Genomic DNA, 22,160 nt, shown 5'->3' on the forward strand with positions numbered 1-22,160 from the left:
TGTAACATTTCACATTGTTCACTAGGGATGAGCTTTCTGTTCGGGTCGAACATGAGTTCGACTTGAACACTGGCTGTTCGCCCGTTCGTCGAAAACCAAACATTAAGGGCCTTTCGCGTCAAATTCGAGCGGCACGTAACGGCCCATAATGCGCTGTGGGAGAGCAATGCATTGCTGTATGATGATTGGCCAGAGCATGCACCATGACCTGCATGCTTTGTCCAATCACAGCGCCCTCAGCTAAGAGAGCCATAATTGGCCAAAGGCAGGGTGCCTTTCACCATTCATGGCTCAGGGGGACTAAGTCCACGCCCCACACTATATAAGGCCGCCTGCACGTCGGCCTTGTGTAGTGTGTTGTTGGCGTGGATGGAGAGAGAGTCTCATTTAGATTGAGCAGGCAGGCAGATTATTCAGTTAGCTGCAGTGTATTTAATATATATATACATGTAGCGCCCTGCTCCTGATGGGCAGGTGCTATCTATGTAAATTTAAGTTGTCTGAAGCTGTAGTTTAGCTCACACTGTTTATGGTAAATTTCCATGGCATTTGTACCAGTTCATCTGGGTTGTGGTAATTTCCACTTGGCCGTGGGTGTCGCTGTGGCCACCGGTAAGTGTTGGAAATGCAACAGGCTGGATGTATTGGGTACCCCTTTTATGCAGAAATAACCCGGTGGGAGTGGTTCACTCGCCGTGCATTCTGGGTAAGGGTACTTAAGGTACAGGCGCCATTTGGCCTGGGTTCGTTGTTCCCAACCTGGAAGCCCTCCTTGCCCAGGGTGTGCCATGGCAGCTCTGCTGTCTCGGGGCCGGCTGGCCCGAGGCTTTGTTACTACAGGAGTAGGCCCAGGAGTTCTGGGGCCTACTGATGCAGAGGTTGGTCCTGTGCTGTCTTGCCTGCGGGGAGAAGCCGATCGATTGATTACCAGGGGAGGACTTTTCTAGAGGTGAACGAGCCAAGTATGCTGGTATCTCAGGAGGAACCTGGATCATCTAACTTGCAGTATCTCCGGGTCGGCTGAAAGAATCTGGTACTGTGAAGCTAAACTTAAAATCTAATCAAAGTTTGGTTACACCATCCTGTCGCAGAGGATTGTGTACGACCGTAAGGATATTCTGTTTTTTTCATCAAGTTTGTGGCAGAGACTGTGTTCAAGCATTGCACCTGGCTGCTAGGTCAGTGAGAGAGACCTATCCGGTGATTGCTGCATCCAGTTGAGGAGACCGTTGGTCCTCTGGATAAGTAGAAATACCCTGATCCCCAATCTAAGGTACCTGAATCTCCCTTAATCCCTGTCATCCCTGAATTTCCCGGGACATTCACGGGATTTAGACCCTTTTCCCGATTTTAGGGTTTCCCTGCAAATGTCCCGGGAAATCCCTTTTTCACGATTTTTTTTTTTTTTTTTGGTAGAGGTCCGCCAGCCGCCATTTTCCAGAAGACCGTTCCTGTCAAGATCCATGCCGCTGCGAACCTGCTCGGCCAATCACAGGACACCCACCGCTGCCCATTCATGCTAAGCTCTGCTCAAACACAGAGTGCAGTGGCATGTGCGGGACAGAGGAGGACGTGATTGGAGGAGCGGGTCACATGCGCCAGCCCTGCATGCTCCTGGAGTGTCCTATAGTATAGCGCTCTGTGTCTCTCATCTGCTCTGTTAGGCGCCCCCCTCTCCTCTCTGTCAGCCGCCCCCCTCTCCTCTCTGTCAGCCGCCCCCCCTCTCTTCTCTGTCAGCCGCCCCCCTCCTCTCTGTCAGCCGCCCCCTCCTCCTCTCTGTCAGCCGCCCCCCCCTCCAGCCGCCCCCTCTCCTCTCTGTCAGCCGCCCCCCCTCCTCTCTGTCAGCCACCCCCCCTCCAGCCGCCCCCCCTCTCCTCTCTGTCAGCTGCCCCCCCTCTCCTCTCTGTCAGCCGCCCCCCTGCTCTCTGTCAGCCACCCCTCCTCCTCTCTGTCAGCCGCCCCCCTGCTCTCTGTCAGCCACCCCTCCTCCTCTCTGTCAGCCGCCCCCCCTCTCCTCTCTGTCAGCCGCCCCCCCCTCCAGCCACCCCCCCTCTCCTCTCTGTCAGCCGCCCCTCCTCCTCTCTGTCAGCCCCCCTCCTCTCTGTCAGCCACCCCCCCTCCTCTCTGTCAGCCGCTCCCCCCTCCATCCGCCCTCCCTCTCCTCTCTGTCAGCCGCCCCCCCTCCAGCCGCCCCCCCTCCTCTCTGTCAGCCGCCCCCCCTCTCCTCTCTGTCAGCCGCCCCCCTTCAGCCACCCCCTCTCCTCTCTGTCAGCCACCCCACCAGGTGTTTGGAGTATCTTTATCTGGTGATTGTTAAACTTTCTGGAATACACATATTTCTATTGTTGCGTAGGATCTGGGGCTGCTGTCCCTCCATCCCTCCCTCCCTCTCTCCCTCATTCTCCCCCCCTCCATCCCTTTCCCTCCATCCCTTGTTCATCTCAGACGCTAACCACACCCCTTTGAGCCACGCCCATATAAGACACGTCCGCTATTTTGCGTAAACCACGCCCATTTTTCGCAGCAGCGTGCTCCGCATTTTTACTTTTACCCTATGCCACACCTACAAACACATGCCCCGCCCCCTAATTATAATAAGACTCCGCCTACAGCCAAAAAAAGTGTCCCTAAATTTTTTTTTACAATGTTGGCAACTATGCCCTGTTCTTTTGGATTCAAAGAATAAAAGAATTGCAACGAAAGAAACTAAGTGTTTGGTGCAGACATCATTTAATACTCTTTTTCCCTCTTCACCATTGCGACCCCTGTGATGGACACGAGGTAACGGTAGGCCCAATCAAAACCAGCAGCTCCTTCTGGGGTAAGTGCTACATACAGATAGTCTCGTATATATATATATATATATATATATATATATATATATATATATATATATATATATATCCACTGTATCCAGTTTAGCTAGATCTGACTGCAGTCCGTCCCTGGTGTACTGTTTCTAACATACTTCAGGTAGGCAGGTGATTCAGTTAGCTGCAGTGTATTTAATACATATATACATATATATATATATATATATACAGATAGTTATATATATATATATATATATATATATATATATATATATATATATATATATATATATATATCCACTGCATACAGTTAAGCTATATCTCACTGCAGGCCATTCCTGGTGTACTGTTTCTAATATACTGTACTGTGCACTCATAGTGCAGTTGCTAATACTTTTCTGGTGGTGTACACAATACAGTACACCCATAGTTGTTATTACACTTCTGTTGGTGTACACAGTACGTGCACCCCTAGTGCAGTTGCTACTACTTTCCTGGTGGTGTACACAATACATACAGTGCACCCATAGTTGTTATTAAACTTCTGTTGGTGTACACAGTACCGTGCACCCCTAGTGCAGTTGCTACTACTTTCCTGGTGGTATACACAATACATACAGTGACCCATAGTTGTTATTAAGCTTCTGTTGGTGTACACAGTACCGTGCACCCCTAGTGCAGTTGCTACTACTTTCCTGGTAGTGTACACAATACATACAGTGCACCCATAGTTATTATTACACTTCTGTTGGTGTACACAGTACCATGCACCCATAGTGCAGTTGCTACTACTTTCCTGGTGGTGCACACAGTACACAATACAGTGTAGTGTGGTTTTGCTAAAGAAAATTTACAGCATGTCCGGAAGGCCACCAAGGAGAGGCAGACGCTCACAGGCCACTAAAATAAGGCAAGCAGGCTCTGTGTCTACAGTTGACAGTGCTGGTCATGGACACGGTGCATCCTCAGCATGTGGCCGTGGGGCACGCTTGTCCTTTTTTTCTGCAGCTGGCCGTGTTATTAAGCCACAACATGCAGAAGAGTTGGTGGAATGGATAACAAAGCCCTCCTCATCCTCTGTCACCCAGGCTCAGAATAGTTTGTCTGCCAATGCAGCTACCAAAGCGGCCTATTCCATCGGCTCCATGTCAACAGTCACTCCTTCCCTAGCCCCACCATCATACATGGAGGAGTCCCTCCAACTATTTGACCACAGTGTCGGGTACATGCTGCAGGAGGATGCGCAGCGATTTGAAGGCTCCAATGATGGTACCCAGTTTGAGGAAGGGAGTAACGTGAGCCTAGAGAGAGGGGGTGCCCAAGAAGGTAAAAAAACTGGCAGTCATGTTCCCCCAGCTGCAGCATACTGCCAAGTTTGCTCCAGTGATGAGAAGGGAGGGGATGATGAGGTCACTGACTCTACTTGGGTGCCTGATAGAAGAGAGGAGGAGGAGGCACATTTCGAACGAGGCAGAATGCCCTCCGGGGGGCAGTTTAAGGGCAGCCACCCTATTGCATCACACCGCAGAGCTAAGCAGGTGCAGGGCGCTGCTGACTCCCCACATATTTTGAAAAGTTCTTTGGTGTGGGCCTTTTTTGACACGTGTGCAGCAGATTGCACCATTGCTGTTTGCAACATATGGCGGAAGCGTATCAAGCGTGGCCAAAACAGCAGCCGCTTGGGCACCACATGCTTGACCAGACATATGACGACCTCCCATGCAGTCTGTTGGCAACAGCACTTAAAAGACTCACATCAAAGAACAAGGTGGACCTCTCCTTGCTCCTCATCAGCTGGGATCTCCAACTCCACTATACCTCCAGTCCTCTCAGAAACCTGCACTGAGAGGAATGAAGGTATAGAAATAGGTGTCCCAAGTACTCCAAGAGGAGTATGAAATACAATCATTGATTCCCGTGGGCGCATACAGTACCTGCTTCATTGGAAAGGGCGCGGTTTGGAGGAACGCTCTTGGGTCTCATCCTCGGACACACATGCTCCTGTCCTCCTCTGTGCTTTCTATAGACGTTTTCCCCTGAAACCTGGCGGTCCTCCGGGGAGGGGTCGTTGAGGAGGGGGTACTGTAGGGCTGGGATAATCCCTTCCTTCCCAGAGCTCTGCGATCTGCTAGCGGTACATCAACATTTGATTTTAGCAGGCAAAATTCCCTACCCTAGTCAAAACCATCAAAAGAAATTCGGTCCCAGCCATCCACATGCTCAGCGTCTGAATGCTAGCTTGGCCAAATTGCTAGCACTGCAACTGCAGCTTTTTCAGCTTGTAGACTCTGCCCCCTTTCGTGAATTTGTGGAATGTGCGGTACCTCAGTGGCAGGTTCCCAAATGCCATTTCTTTTCACGGAAGGCCATTCCAGCTCTCTACCAGCATGTGGAAGGCAATGTCTTGGCCTCGTTGAACAGGGCGGTCAGTAAGGTGCATATTACTGCTGAATCATGGTCCAGCAGGCATGGACATGGACGTTACCTTTCTTTCACAGTGAACTGGGTAACTCTGCTGGCAGCTTGGAAGGATGCAGGACAGGGTTCAGTATTGTTGGAGCTTGTTCCACCACCACGCCTCCAAAATGCTAGTGGAGATTCTGCCACAGCTCTCTCCTCCACCCCTCCTCTTCTTCTTCCTCTGTGGCCTCTTCCTCTGCAAATTTCTCCTCTGAACCAGCGGTGCTCCGTAGGCGTTCAAGGGGCTACGCAAGCACTCAGGCAAAAAGATGCCATGCAGTGCTTGAATTGGTCTGCTTAGGGGACAGGAGCCACACTGAGGCAGAGATTCTGTCAGCTCTGCAGGGGCAGGCTCAGAGGTGGTTGACGCCACGCCAGCTTCAGCCAGGAATGGTTGTATGTGACAATGGCACCAACCTCCTCTCCGCTCTCTGACAGGGAGACTTGACCCATGTTCCCTGTTTGGCTCATGTCCTGAATTTGGTGGTGCAGCAGTTCTTGAGCAGGTACCCAGGCTTACAGGATCCCCTGAGGCAGGCCAGGAAAATCTGTGGTCATTTCTGCCGGTCATATAATGCCAGACATTCAAAGAGAATGCAACCTGCCCAAGAACTGCCTCATTTGTGACATGCCCACCAGGTGGAACTCAAGGTTGGCAATGCTGCAACGGCTGCATATGCAGCAGATGGTCATCAATGAGTACCTGTGTGAGTCTGGCACCAGGACAGGGTCAGGGCTTGCTTTTTTTTTTTTTTTACCACGCCAGTGGCTACTGATCAAGGATGCATGCACTATCCTGTCAATGTTTGAGGAGACCACGAGGATGGTGAGCAGTGAGAGTGCATGCATCAATGATACTGTCCCTCTTGTCTTCCTGTTGGAGCACACGCTTTGTGGAATAATGGACAGGGCACTTGAGGCAGAACAGCGGGAGGAAGAGGAGGAGGAGGATTGTGTCAGCATGGAGGTGGAGGATAACACTCAGCATCAGCAGCAGTCTTCAAGGGATCATTTGCAGTCCCCAGAAACCCATAGAGTTGTACGTGGCTGGGAGGAGGTGGTTGAGGATCATGTGATCCTTAGTGACCCAGAGGACTCAGGATCGAATGCCTCTGCAAACCTATGCTGCATGGCCTCCCTGATCCTGCAAAGCCTGCGAAAGGACCCTAGGATTCGTGGTATCAAGGAGAGGGATCATTACTGGCTGGCAACCCTTCTTGATCCACTTTACAAGGGTAAGGTTGCAGAACTTATCCAGCCTTCGCAGAGGGAGCAGAGGATGAAACATCTTCGGGAGGCCTTGCAGAAAGGTTTGTGCAATGCGTTTCCAGAGCCTGGGAGGTTAAAATTTCCTGATGCTGGACAACGTGTTGCTGAGGCTTCGTACAGAAAGAGCGGTGTAGAAAGTGGTCAGCTGACCGATGCCTTCAGACAATTCTTCAGTCCTCAGTGCCCAGGTCTGATCAGTTCCAGCAACCTTCGCCGGCATCTGAATTTCATGGTGCAGGAATATAAAGGGGCAAGATCAGACTTGGAGACCTTTCCAACAAAGCATCCACTGGGTTACTGGGTCTTGAGGATGGACCACTGGCCAGAGCTTGCTCAATATGCAATTGACTTACTGGCCTGTCCTGCATCCAGTATTCTTTCTGAACGCACATTTAGTGCTGCTGGAGGCTTTGTAACTGATCACAGAGTGCGTCTGTCCTTAGACTCTGTTGATTGGCTCACATTAATAAAAATGAATCAGTTTTGGATCACCAGCTACCAAGCACCTGATGCTGATGTAACCGATTGATTTTTCTATGGATGTGGGATCCCCTGAAGACTGCATATGCTGAGTGACTATCCTATTATGCTGAGTGACTATCCTATTCCTCCTCAATCTTAATGATGATAGCTTCTAGGAATATTTTCGGTACAGGGCACCACCACCACTGCCTAATGTCCAATTTTTATGCCCCTGTTTAACAGGGGCGCGTAATTACAATTTTTGATCAAATATTTAGCAGCAGGGCTCGTTCCTGCGCTCAACAAGAGTATCTGTGAGGGATTGCAGTGTTGTGTCACCACCACCACCACCGCCTAAGGCCCAATTTTTCAATTACAATTCTTAATCTAATATTTCACAGCAGGGCCTGTTCCTGCGCTCAACAAAAGTATCTGTGAGGCTTTACAGTGTTGTGCCACCACTACCACCACCACCTAAGGCCCGATTTTTATGCCCCTATTTAACAGGAGTGCGTAATTATAATTTTTGATCTAATATTTCACAGCGGGACCTGCTCCTGCACTCAACAAAAGTATCTGTGAGGCTTTACAGAGTTGTGCCACCACCACCACCGCCTAAGGCCCAATTTTTCTGCCCCTGTTTAACAGGGGTGCTTAATTACAATTTTTGATCTAATATTTCACAGCAGGACCTGTTCCTGCGCTCAACAAAAGTATCTGTGAGGCTTTACAGTGTTGTGCCACTACCACCACCACCACCGCCTAAGGCCCAATTTTTATGCCCCTGCTTAACAGGGGCGCATAATTACAATTTTTGATCCAATATTTCACAGCAGGACCTGTTCCTGCGCTCAACAAAAGTATCTGTGAGGCTTTACAGTGTTGTGCCACCACCACCACCGCCTAAGGCCCAATTTTTATGCCTCCGTTTAACAGGGGAGTGCAATTACAATTCTTGATATAATATTTCACAGCAGGGCCTGTTCCAGCGCCCACCAAGAGTAAGTGTGAGGGCTTACAGTGTTCTGGTACCACAACACCTAAGGCCCAATTTTCCACCGAGTGTATAGGGCAGGCCATATAGTATATACAGAAGGTCCCCTATTTTCAAACATCCGACTTACAAACGACTCCTACTTACAAACGGAGGGAGACAACAGGAAGTAAGAGGAAATCTACCCCTAGGAAGGGAAATTCTCTCCTGTTAGAGTTAATATAGGAAAAAGGTGTCTCCACTGATGCTTTATCACCAATCCTTGTTTCTACAACAACCCAAAATTTTCTTAAGAGCAAACCTGCAGTCCCTATCTTGTTTGTAACCCGGGGACCGCCTGTATACTGCTGCTGTTCAGAGTATATAGGGCCTGGGGGCCCCACGCCTTTTTTTTTTAAATTTGGGTGCGGGGTTCACCTTAATATCCATACCAGACCCTAAGGGACTGGTAATGGGCTGGGGGGGGGGGACATTAGATTACAGCCGCAAGCAGTTTTAAATTACTTTAGAAATGTCATTTTGTGCAGGGACTGTTCTAAACATGGGAAAAATGCGCCACTTTACGGGTACTTTAATGGGGTTCGCGTGTTCTCACAAATTTTTGGTCTGTTCGCATGTTCTGCCGTGAACCGAACCGGGGGGTGTTCATTTCATCCCTATTGTTCACAGTGGACATCAGTTTATCACTTTATTGTGCAGCATTTCTGAGACAGTACTGTTCAGCCTGTACCAGACTCCACCAGCCCAGTATTCTTCTCCTGAGGCCTCTCTCCATTTTCTGTGACTTCCTGGTGGTCTTCCTAGGGCGCCTCTTGCCATGAGTCGGACCCAGTATTGGGGCTCCGCTCACTAAGAAAGGAGCCTAAGCACACCTAAGCTACTTCCCTACCAGAACCTTTGTACAGGTAATCACAATAAATCGGTATCAAGACAAAACTTGATATTAACAGCTGCACTTACAATATATATATATTGTTTTTACACCTCATTAAATGCACAGCTGTATTAATTGGCTGTTTATATCTTCTTTAAAAGAAAGGGAGAGAAGCCCCTCTAAATGCAGACTGTAGAACACATTTAATAAAAGAAAAAGTAAAAATACCAAATGGCAACTCACTGGTAACAAGTGATTAAAAGGCTCATCAGTATTAGGAGAGCTCGGACATGCAGTATGTTCACCCACTGAGGGGCTGCCAGGGTCCACTGTGTGGCCATGGAAGATGGGAGGAAGCCAGCTGGGTCCTTCCAAGATGGCGCTGAAGTACACATGTGACATGGGACGTTGGCGGGATGACGTCACTGGAGGGAGAGCTGCGATGTGTTTCAGAGTTTCAGTATAGTATACAGTATATATACAGTTAGGTTTATATATATTTGGAAACAGGCACAATTTTCATACTTTTGTCTCTGTATGCCACCAGAATAAAATTAAAATGAAACAATCCAAAAGAATTTGAAGTATAGACTTTCAGCTTTAATTCAAGGGTTTGAACATAAATATCAAGTACAAATTTTAGGAACTGCGGCCATTTTTATACACAGTCCCCCCATTTTCAGGGGCTCAAATGTAGATAAAAACTAGAATATTGGGAGAAAACAGATCAAATCTGTCCCTCAACATTGATTGGGATTTTTAAGGATGCATATTTCTGTCATGAGTAGTTCAAAAAATCTATAATTTATTACAAAATATACAGTTTAAAACAGTCTTAGTCATTGGACCAATTGACCAAGATAATACTCATTTTCAAAAAGCTTGAACAGATGCTTGTGTGTATTGGGTAGCCGACGTATTTTGCAGTCACTGCTTCTTTGTGGCTGTTCCCCATGCATCTGCATAGTCCAAGTTACAAAGAAATATAACATTAGTATCAAAGAATATACACAATAATTTTGTAGAAGAACAGATGTATTTTTCAATACAGTGCTCACCCAAATATTCTGACATTGATCATATTTTAGCATCGAAGAGAAAGGACAGACACTATCTTGTGACAAACAGGTGATGTCAGAATCACCTATATGGTCTTGTGGATGACGAACCATATGTAAAGATAAAGAGACTGTGTCATAAATCATCTACAAATACAAAAATACAGAAATATATATATATTTATTAAGATGCAGAAGCATCATGCGTTAACATATATATGCAAACCTATAGCCCAAGAGGGGAGGGTAGAGTTAGCTCAATTAAGTTAAACATCCTCACTAGCTTATAATACAGGACTAGAAAATGAGAGAAGGTACCTCATCACTTAATTGGACCATATATATGAGTATAATAATATAGTAAAAAGAGGAAGAGGGTGATAAGAAAAGAGGAGGGGGGAATATATTATGGGCGGCACAGTGGCGCAGTGGGTAGCACTCTCGCCTAGCAGTAAGAAGGGTCGCTGGTTCGAATCCCGACCACGGCACTACCTGCCTGGAGTTTGCATGTTCTCCCTGTGTCTGCGTGGGTTTCCTCCGGGTACTCCGGTTTCCTCCCACACTCCAAAGACATGCTGGTAGGTTAATTGGATCCTGTCTAAATCGGCCCTAGTATAGGTATGAATGTGAGTTAGGGACCTTAGATTGTAAGCTCCTTGAGGGTATAGGGACTGATGTGAATGTATAATATATATATATATATGTAAAGCGCTGCGTAAATTGACGGCGCTATATAAGAAATAAATGAAATAAATAAAAAATAAATAAATAAGATGGGTATTTATGGGGAGATCGCTGATCAAACAGTCAGTCACCCCTTAATCCCAACAGCTGGCTATCAATATACGGTAAGTATAGATACGACTACGAATAGTTGTCAACAGTCAAAGTAAGACATAAAGAGACAGAGCCAATTATCATAAACCCACCCTCCAATTACTAAATATTATTCCCAAGAGCCAACTACACAAGAGGACAATGTAGGCATATAGAAAGACACGATCAGTGTACCAAGAAAAGAAGGAAGGAAAAAAACACGAAAAAATATATGATAATCAAACATAAATACCTAATATGTTATAAACTGTAGGTACTGGGGAGCAGAACAGGCGATGTTCAGGGCAAGGAACGAGGGCTAAGTCACTCCAGGAGCCAAAGCCAAGACTCGAATCCCACTTGTCCCGACCAGAGGCAAAAAAATATAGCCTCTATATGGCGCGTCCTCTGCAACTGCTGTGATGTGAGTCACAACAGGTGAGTGGTTCCGGCTTCCCTTTTAAACAACTTTCTAGTCCTGTATTATGAGCTAGTGAGGATGTTTAACTTTATTGAGCTAAATTAATGAGTGAGCACTGTAATGAACAATACATCTGTACTTCTACAAAATTATTGTGTAGATTCTTTGATACTAACGTTATATTTCTTCGTAACTTGAACTATGCAGATGCATGGGGAACAGCCCCAAAGAAGCAGTAATCTAGACTGCGAAACACGTTGGCTGCCCAAAACACACAAGCGTCTGTTCAATCTTTTTGAAAATAAGTATTATCTTGGTCAATTGTTTTATGACTAAGACTGTTTTAAGCTGTATATTTTGTAATAAATGATATATTTTTTGAACTACTCTTTGTGGTTGTGCTTGCCTCATGACAAAAATATGCATCCTTAAAAATCCCAATCAATGTTGAGGGACAGATTTGATCTGTTTTCTCCCAATATTCTCCTTTTTATCTACTTTACTTCAGGGATGTGGATGTAATATTCACTAGAACCTGTCCATAAATATTCCTATATAGGGGCTCAAATGTAATTGGACAAATGAATAAATCATAAATAAAATGTTCATTTTTAATATTTTGTAGTTAACATAATACATAACACATTGTTACATTATTATCAAATAGAGAAACATAGAACTGAAAAATACATTGAGCGTGCTTTGGCCGTTTTTCAATAACTTTACCGTCATGAGGCACATCAACGAGAAAAAATATACTTAGGAAAATATATGGCAAGAAGGTCACATTTTTGTAGACAGTACCTGGTCATAGTATTGATTGATATAGCAATATGCTACCTAAAGAAAAACCATCTTCTGCAGACAGTTAATGGGTCACGTGGTGTTCCATAGAAAAAGGAAGTGTTACTTATCTACTGCTCTACGAGCAGATGCGCTTGAACAGAACTCCATCTAGGCTAAGGTGTGGTGGCATCTTGTTCGCCCTCCGCCCATGGTACAAACTCAGTGGAGTACCGGAACATGGAGCAAGAAGTCCACATAATGGAAAACTGTTCCTCTTTATCACTTTCCTGAGCCAACAAACATTCCAGGTCTTTAATACAATCTACTTCAATAGCCCAATCACCAAGGGAAGGCATGTCAGTCGATCTCCAGTGTCTGGGAATCACTGTCCGTGCCGCAGCAAGGAAGTGGCGCAGCACATCTTTTTTTACTGATTTTAGAGAGCCCAGGATTATAGATAGGAGAGCTACCACCAGTGAGGGTTGGAGAGTTGTCGCCATCAGTTTGCAATACAGATAAAAATTTTTTTGCCAAAATTGCCGTACAGGAGGGCAGTCCCTCCAGATGTGAAGTAGGATGCCTCTAGAGGGTAGGCATCTCTAACAATCACCTTAGGAAGACAGGCTGAACTGTTTAATAGTTGCTGGACATCTGTACCATCTGGTTACTAGCTTAAACCCTTTTTCTTGGGATTTGGTTGCCAAGGAGAGCTTATGTGTCAGAATGAAGCATTTTTTCCAGTTTATGCGTGATGTAGGACGTTGCAGTTCTGATTCCCAAGTCCACGTGTATGGCGGGAGCTCAGGAGAGGAAATGTGGAGTAGTAGCGAAGTTGGGAAACTACATGAGTTGGGGGGTCAGCCTGCAGGAGCATATCTTTAAATCCGGTTCAGATAAGATATCCGATAGGGAGTGAAAACTACGGATATCGGATAGGTCTCCTCTGAAGCCATTGCATCGGAGAGTGAGAGAGCGATCAGGAAGGGGACTACATTACTCCTTATGCCAAAGTCCAAACGTTTAGCCTGGCTAGGAAGCTCAAAAAATATAGAGAAGCCTATTCTTAACTAAAGCACAGAATAGTAGATATTTTCAAAGTCAAAAACATTAAGAAATGGGGGAGCAGGTAGGTCATATGTTGGCTGTGATAGCTCGAACTCAAGATAGTCCAACTATTAAAAATTTTGATAGATTGACAGTATATGATACAAGCAGCATTCAGAACACATCTGTAGATTTTTATACTTCACTCTATGAGTCTAAGATCTCAAAGGTAACAAATCAAATTAAACAATTTTTAGATAGACTAGATATTCCTAAACTGAAACCAATAGAAAGAGAATTTTTGGACAGACTAATAACCCTAAAAGAGTCAAAAGAAGCTGTGGCACAAACACAAAATAATAAGGCCCCAGGACTAGATGGACTGGCTACGAAAATGTATAAAAAATATGGTGAGATTTTACTGCCTGAACTTTTGGAAGTATTAACTGCTTGCCGACCAGCCGCCGTCATTATACAGCGGCAGGTCGGCACGATCCCGTAAGCTGTCCTAGCTATAAGACGGCTCTTTTAAGCGGGATAGCAGGCACATGCGCACGCGCGCGCTGCTCTCGGGGGATGCCGATGCTAGTGGTTGATGGTCACGATGACCGCTGGCCAGGAGCAATCGCGGGTACGAGAGGCAGAACAGGGACATGTGTGTGTGTAAACACACAAATCCCTGTTCTGTTTTGTGAGGAGAGACATATAGTGAGCTCCTAAAAGCTAGGAACCACGATCTGTCATTTCCTCTAGGGCAGTCCCCTCCCCCTACAGTTAGAAACACACACAGGGAACACAGTTAACCCCTTGATCACCCCCTAGTGTTAACCCCTTCCCTGCCAGTGACATTTTTACAGTAATCAGTGTATTTTTATAGCACTGATCGCTGTATAAATGCCCAAAAATGGTCCCAAAATGTGTCAAAAGTGTCCGATGTGTCCGCCATAATGTCGCAGTCCTGATAAAAATCTCAGGTCACCACCATTACTAGTAAAAAAAAAAATAATAATAAAAATGCTATAAATCTATCCCCTATTTTGGAGACGCTATAATTTTTGTGCAAACCAATCAATATACGCTTATTGTGATTTTTTTTACCAAAAATATGTAGAAGAATACATATCAGCCTAAACTAAGAAAAAATTAGCTTTTTTTAAAAAAAGGGGATATTTATTATAGCAAAAATTAGAAAATATTGTGTTTTTTTCAAAATTGTCGCTCTTTTTTTGTTTATAGCGCAAAAAATAAAAACCGCAGAGATGATCAAAAACCACCAAAAGAAAGCTCTATTTGTGGGGAAAAAGGGACATACATTTTGTTTAGGTGCAGCGTCGCACGACCGCCAAATCGCAAAAAATGGCCTGGTCATTTAGCAGCCAAATCTTCTGGGCCAATGCTAGTAACAAAAAAAAAAACTCCCTAAAACAATGCAAGAAACAATAATAACAATAATCTTATCCATTAAAACCGGAACTCTATTGTCCTATATCCCTCCTTACCTCGGAAGTCAAGATCCTAGCTAGGGTTCTCGCAAATAGGCTATCTTGTTATATCAACAATTTATTCACAAGGACCAAATGGGGTTTATTTCTACAAGAGCAGCTTTAGCAAATATTCGTAGACTTTTTTTAAATATGCAACTGCCTATAGATAATGAAGGTTTTAGAACAATATTGTGTTTGGATGCCCAGAAGGCCTTTGATATGGTGAAATGGCAATATTTATGGGCTGTACTTACCGCTTTTGGTATTGGTCCGGGTTTTTAGACATGGTTGAGATTACTGCACTGTAAAAAAATATTGTGCTGGGTCTACTCAAAAAATTGAGGCAACTATTTGCATCAGCTTTTTAAGTACTGTCAACTGAACTTATTCTTGTCTGACTCATTAGACTCATGTTTTCAACTTTGTTGTTTTAAGTAAAGCCAACTCAATTTTTTTCAGTTTATAGACCACAGTGTTTTAAGTTAGGAATACATACCTTAACTTGTCTGGAACTATAGTTTTAAGTAAAGCCAACTCAATTTTTCCAATATATAGACTGCAAAGCCAACTCAATTTTTCCAGTTTCTAGACCATAGGTTCAAGTAACTACTCAATTTTTTTTCAGTTTCTAGACCATAGGTTTAAGTAAAGCCTACTCATTTTTTTTCAGTTTATAGACCATAAGTTTAAGTTAGGAATACTTACATTAACTTATTGATGGTACGTATATAGCACTGTCAATTTACACAGCACTTTACATATACATTCACATCAGTCCCTGCGCTCAAGGAGCTTACAATGTAAGATCCCTAACTCACATTCATACATATACATACTAGGGCCAGTTTGAATTTTCATCAGTCCCTGCACTCAAGGAGCTTATGATCTAAGATCCCCAACTCACATTTATACATACTAGGGCCAATAACTCTACCAGCATGTCTTTTGAGTGTGGGAGGAAACCCATGCAGGCAAAGGGACACAGGGAGAATATGCAAACTCCATGCAGATAATGTAGTGGTTGGGATTTGAACCAGCAACCCCTTTTCTACAAGGTGAAAGTGCTAACCACTAAACCACTACACCACTAAACCACTTGTCTGGAACCATAGTTTTAAGTGATATTAACTTATTTTTTCTTGTAACTTACTCAATTTTTTTAAGTTGGTAAAACTTATTTTCCAAATGTATTCGATATATGTTTGAAGATTTTTATTTAATATTAAAACAATAATATGTTTTTTTGAAAAAAAGGAATAGTCTCATGAAACAGGCTTTCAAAACAAATTAACATTTATTATTTATAATAAAGAAGACTGTCGATAACCAGCAAATCCTGTTTAAACTGTGATCAGCTGTGAAAGGACACAGCTATAGCATGGGTGGGAGGGTGGTTAAAGTGGATGTAAACCTCGAACATGAAATATGAACAAAGCATATCCCAAAGCATATCCCTCTATAGTGTGTACTTGTCTCAATTAAGAGCACTAAAGCCGTGTACACACGACCGGATTTTCGACCAGAATTGTCCGACGGAACAAATCTGTTGGACAATCCGACTGTGTGTGGGCTTCATCGGACCTTCAGCTGACTTTTTCTGTCAAAAATCAGACAGATTTTAGATTTGGAACATGTTTTCTCATTAAACAAAGGTTTTATTAAGTAAAGATGGTGCATATAAATACAGAGTGGTACCAATATACATATATATAAAATGCATGTTAAACAAAGGAAGTATACACTGTTTATATAGTCAATATTAGGAGTAACATGTGCTAACGTAGAAATAAGTGTATACAACTATGGAATACTATTACTATAATGAGTAATATTATCTCCCCCACCCCCATTGAACATATTTTTATCTAATTCTATTTTAGTACACGTGCTGTATATATGTATAGCGTGGCGTTCTCATATATGTTATATACATTTAAGTCTATAGGGGATATATTGTGTACAATACAGACATGACCATTATGGGAGAACAACATGAACCATGGTGTCTTTTGATTTATACTTTCTCTATGTGTATCTGGAATAAAGTCTTAGTTGCAGAGATCTGAGTGTTGTATTGCTGAGCGAGCTTATAATTAAGTACAAGTTTCAGGTTCTTGCAACCATCGATCCCAAATTTTGTTGTATTTTGTCGGACAACCTCTATTAATGTAAATATGTTTTTTGTATGGCAAGGTTGCGTTAACTTCTGTTTTCCACTCCGCCACACTGGGGGGGGATGGCCTCATCCACTTTCTTGCAATAATTTTTCTGACAGAGAATAGGATTTCATGTAAAAATACCTTGGTAAATTTGTCTACTGTTTCTGGAAATATCCCTAGGAGACATTGTTTTGGTTCTAGCGCTATTGGGGAGCCCATGGTATCGTGTAGAAATGTTATAACCTGTTTCCAAAGTTGTTGAATCTTGGAACATGTCCATATTAAATGAAAGAACGTGCCTGTTTCTTGTCCACACAACAGGCATAGAGTAGACTGATTGCGTTTGTATCTGGCTACTCGGATTGGGGTAAGGTATGTTCTATGTGTTATGTAAATCTGAGAGAGTCTGTCTGAGAGCTTTGGTGATACTGCTTCGCATGTCTCGAGGGCTTCCTCCCATTCCTCATTTTCCATCAGGCCCACCTCTCTTTCCCAGCGAGGCTTCAAATCAAACGCTATTTTTGACGAAGTGGGAGTTAGAAGCATATTATAAAATGTGGATATTAATCCACGTGGGTCTGTGTTTTTAACAATAGCCATAATGGGATGAAGAGTGGGCGGAGCTTCAGCCTGCAAGAATTGTGTTTGGGTCGCATGTCTTACTTGCAGGTATCTGAAGAACATGAAATTTGGAAGAGAAAATTCCTCTGTAAGTGTGTTGTAAGTTTTGAGGATTCCATTGAATAGCAGATGATGTATATAGTAAATTCCCCTAGACTCCCACAACTCCGAGTCCGGTATGCTTATAAATTCTGTCATATCCCTATTGTGCCATATCGGTGTATGGTCGTGTAGTCTAGGTATTCCTAATTTAGTGGAAGCAAGGTCCCAAATAGTAATCTGTAGTGGTATATCAAGGACTTCGTGTCTCCCCCATCTCAGTATTCCTGGATCCTGCCGATATTGCATAAAGGGAATCACCGGTAAGTTGCACTCTTTTGGAGCAAAGAAGGGTCAGGAAGCGTACGTTATCCGTCTTGTCTATGTGAAATAGTTGTGATAATTGTGATGCAATGTAATAAAGGTTCAGATCCGGTAGGGCCATTCCCCCCATGTCATGGTTTTTAAGCGCTGGCCATGCGATTTTATGTCTGCTAGTCCCCCACACAAAGGGTTTGAGTAGAGCTTCAAGAGACTTAAAGTGTTTTAATGGGAGATAGATTGGGGTATGCCACAATATGTAAAGGATTTTTGGGAGAAGGACCATTTTTATCAGATTTATGCGACCCCATACTCCTAGTGGTAAACGGGCCCAAGTGCGTATTTTGGTTTTGACTAGTGAAAAGAGGGGTTCAATATTGAGGGGAATATAATCAGCCGGATCTCTGGATATATGGATTCCTAGGTACTTGATTGTATCTGCTCTTTTTAGTGGGGTCTCTGTCCATGATTCAGGCAGTGGGAAACTGTCTATAGGTAGTATTTGGGACTTTTCCCAGTTTATCTTTAAACCGGAAAATGTTCCGAAGTATTCGATTAACTGTAATGCTTTTTGAAGGGAAGGGCCTGAGTCAGCGAGATATAGTAGGGTATCGTCCGAGTATAAGCTAATTTTTTTCGGTTAAGGTTCCCATTTGTAGACCCACAATCTCGGGGTTTGCACGAATAGACACGGCCAAAGGCTCTGCAGCTAGGGCGTAGAGAAGTGGGGAAAGAGGGCAGCCCTGTCTCGTGCCTCGACTGAGGTCAAACTCTTGAGACGGCCACCCGTTCGCCACCACTCTAGCTGTGGGATTTTGATAAAGTAGTTTGATCCACTTAAGGAACCTGGGGCCAAAACCATACCTCCCCAAGCATTGCCATAAGTAACTCCACTCCACAGAGTCAAACGCCTTGGCCGTGTCAAGCGTCACAATCACCCGGGATCCTACATTTTCATGTGTGGCCTGTAGATTTATAAACAATTTCCGTAGTTTGAACGAGGTGTTACGACCAGGCATGAATCCCGCCTGATCTGTATGGATCGGAGAAAGAATAACTTGATTGAGTCGGAGGGAAAGTACCTTGGCTAATATCTTGATATCTACCTGTAATAAGGAAATTGGGCGGTAGGATTCGGGGTATCCTGGATCTTTTCCCGGTTTGGGTATGAGGACTATTGTTGCCTCTCTCATAGAAGCGGGAAGTGTAAATGTCTCAAATAAGTGGTTATATAAGGTTAGAAGTTTTGGGATCAAAAAATCACTGAATTGAGAGTAGAATTCTATAGGTAGGCCGTCCGAGCCCGGGGATTTGGATCTGGCAAATCCAGCAATAGCCACCGCTATCTTCCTCAGTGAGAGGTGCCTCAAGGAGGTTAACCTGGTCTTCTGTTAACTGAGGAAGTGCCGTCTCCTCCAAAAAGGAGTTCATTGGGCCCTTGTCCTCAGAACTTTTCGAGGTGTAAAGGTCAATAAAGAACCCCCTAAACATAGAGGTCACTGTGAGGGGATCAGTAATGGATTGACCGCCAGGACCGTATAGGGATATTACCACCGAGGGTCTATTTTCATTGTGTACCAGGTATGCTAGGAGCTTGCCAGCCTTTTCCCCGTGCTCAAACAGCTTTTGTTTAGCAAAGAACATTTTGTGTCGTTCCTTCCCATATTGGAGTTGAGCTACTACTCTGGCCTGAAGTTTAAGTAAGTCTGCATTTGCGGGAGAGGGATCACCCGTATAATTTTGTTCAGATTGAGATAGTACCGTTACCGCTCTATCAAGCTCTCTAGAAGAATCTAGTTTAATTCTGTTGATGCGAGCTGAGAGTATCATGCGAACATGAGATTTAAAAGACTCCCAGATTGTTGTCATGGAGGCTGAACGGTCGTTGTTCCTAAAGTACAACTTCCATTCATTCATAAGTTCATCATCCTCAGGGAGTAGTGAGAGCCAGAATAGGTTTAATCGCCAGTTCCGTTTTGGTTTGTCAGTGGGCACGCTTAATGTAATCCAGTATGGGCTATGGTCGGACAACAACCTGGGAGAGAAAACTGTCTCTAGTAGTCGAGGTGTGAGACTTTATGTCTAGAATTGACATGATATTGCTATCACAGAGTTGTGGGAAGAAGAGAAGCAGGAGAATGATTGTTTGTGTGGATATTTATATCGCCAAGAATCCACAAGGTGAAAAGGGGAAATTAGCTTGGCAAATTTGGTTTCTCTGTTGGTTATTGGATGTGGACTCAAGGGTTGAAGTCTATCAATCGAGGGGTTTAGTGTGGTGTTAAAATCCCCCAGCCAGACCGCCTGGACTGTGGGGTGTTTGGTCATGAATGTAAATCCCTCTAAGATTATGGGTATGGAGAATGGGGGAGGAACATAGAAAGTCAAAATAAGAAAAGGTTCCCCATATAGTTTAACAGATAAAAAGACGTATCGTCCCTGCGGGTCCGTGGAAACCTCTATAAGTTCAAATTGTACCGATTTGGCCACCAAAACTGATACCCGACACGCGTGTGATGTGTAGGTCGAATGAAATGCCCATCCGACCCAGGGTCGGCGAAGAGCCATTTGCAATCTCCCCTCCACGTGAGTCTCTACTAAGACTAAGATGTCAGCGTGTTGTTTTTTAAGGAACGTGAGGGCCGCCGAGCATTTTATCTTCTCACGCAAGCCCCGCACATTCCAGGTAACAGCTACATATTTCAGCTATCATGCGCGTGTCTAGTTTTTTGGTTAGTCTTCTCATATGTCTGTATTGTATATTTAGTGTACACTCTACTAGGTGTAGCATAGCGTTTAATATCTGCAGCAACATTGCCAAACTTTGGTTGGTGTACAGTCTGGTTACAACACATACAAATCTGTTCAACAGTTGAACTATCCCCCCCACCACCCCCTACCCCGCCTTACAACCTTCCCAACTGTTGCAGGCATCATCCCCAAACCGACTGAAATTCCCCAACAAGAAAATAAAAAACTTTGCATGGTAAAGCCATAAACATGTGAGTAATTGGGTCCACCGCACTAGAGAATGATGACGGAATACACTTCGTATTGGAAGAACGGTATATAATTGTTCATTGCAGTGGCACCCAATCTCACAATCATATCCTCTGGTGTTGAGTGGGGTAAAGTCTCGCTGCACTTTGCGATAAAGGAGCAGGACTATGTCCTCTCTGGGGCTCCGTCCTCTCAAAAAACATAATGAGCCACATAAGATGTCAGGGGAAAACAAATTACAATAAAAGATAGGGGTAAGGGAAAAAGTAAAAAGGGAAGAAAGAAAAGGATATATTTCCCCCGGAATGGAGGGGGATTAACAAGCCCCCCTAGGGGAGACATTTACGAATGCTCTTTCAGCTTGTTGACTATTTAGTCTAAACTTGACTCTCGTAGTAAGGATACAACTCACAGTTCCTTGGCGGGTCTTCCATCCGGCTCACTGAGCAAATAAATGGGCTAGTGTGGAGAGCATTTAAATCTAGCAGTTTGATCTGTATATGTCCACTTCAGTGCCCAGCGCATAGCTGTTAAGTTCTAATCAGGTCTGCAATAAGTATCAGGAGTTGTATGCTGTATTGATTGTGGTAAGTGGTGGCAAAAAGTGTACTTACAGCGGTATCAGTCTGCTCTCTCCGGTGCCCCTTGGCGTTCCAACCAGGTTATCACCTTCTCGGGGTCCTCAAAGAAGTGAACTCTGCCAGCTTGCTCTACTCGGAGTCGGGCTGGAAATAGCATAGCATATTTAATTTGCTTTAATCTCAGCCTACGTTTGGCCTCTGTGAACCCTTGTCTGCGGCGCTGTACTTCTGACGAAAAGTCAGGGAATATGGCGATTTTACTGTTCCCTAGTTGAATGTTGCCTTTTTCTTGCGCCATTCTCAGGGCTGCATCCCGATCCTTATAGTTAAGGAGCTTGGCTATAAAGGTGCGCTGGGGCGCTCCCTGCGGAGGTGGTCTGGCAGGCATTCGGTGGGCCCTTTCTACAGCTAGCAGTGGGGAGAAGGCCTCTCTGCCATAGTGTGTGATGAGCAGCTGCTCCAGAAATGTGGTGGGGTCCTTACCCTCAGCGCCCTCAGGGAGGCCGATTAACCGCAGGTTGCATCTCCTCAGTCTGTTCTCCATTTCATCCTCCTTGGAGAACAGTTGCTGAATTTGGCGCTGCATACGTTCTGTCCCCTCTTGCAGGGGCGGGATGGCGTCTTCCACCTTGCTGATTCGGTTTTCTGTAGTTTTATCCCGGTCCCGGAGTTTATTTAAATCTTGCCGGATGAGAGATATATCTACCTTTACCTCCTCTATCTGGGCTGTTAATGAGGTTCTGCAGAATGTGATTGCCTCGAGAAGCCGTTCTGTGTCTCCCGTCGCACGTTCCTCCTCAGGCTTCTCCGCAGCGCCATTTTCCTCCATCTCCTCTCCCTCCTGCCGGCGGTACTGAGCTAGTTTCGCCACCGTCGCTGCTTTCTGAGCCTTTGTGGGAGACATCGTGACTGGATTCTTCAGCGGTCACAAGAGGGAAGCTATTGAGCTTGTTTAGAG

The sequence above is a fragment of the Aquarana catesbeiana genome, linkage group LG05 (genome assembly GCF_042186555.1).
Source record: "Aquarana catesbeiana isolate 2022-GZ linkage group LG05, ASM4218655v1, whole genome shotgun sequence".
NCBI classification, from domain to species: Eukaryota; Metazoa; Chordata; class Amphibia; order Anura; family Ranidae; genus Aquarana; species Aquarana catesbeiana.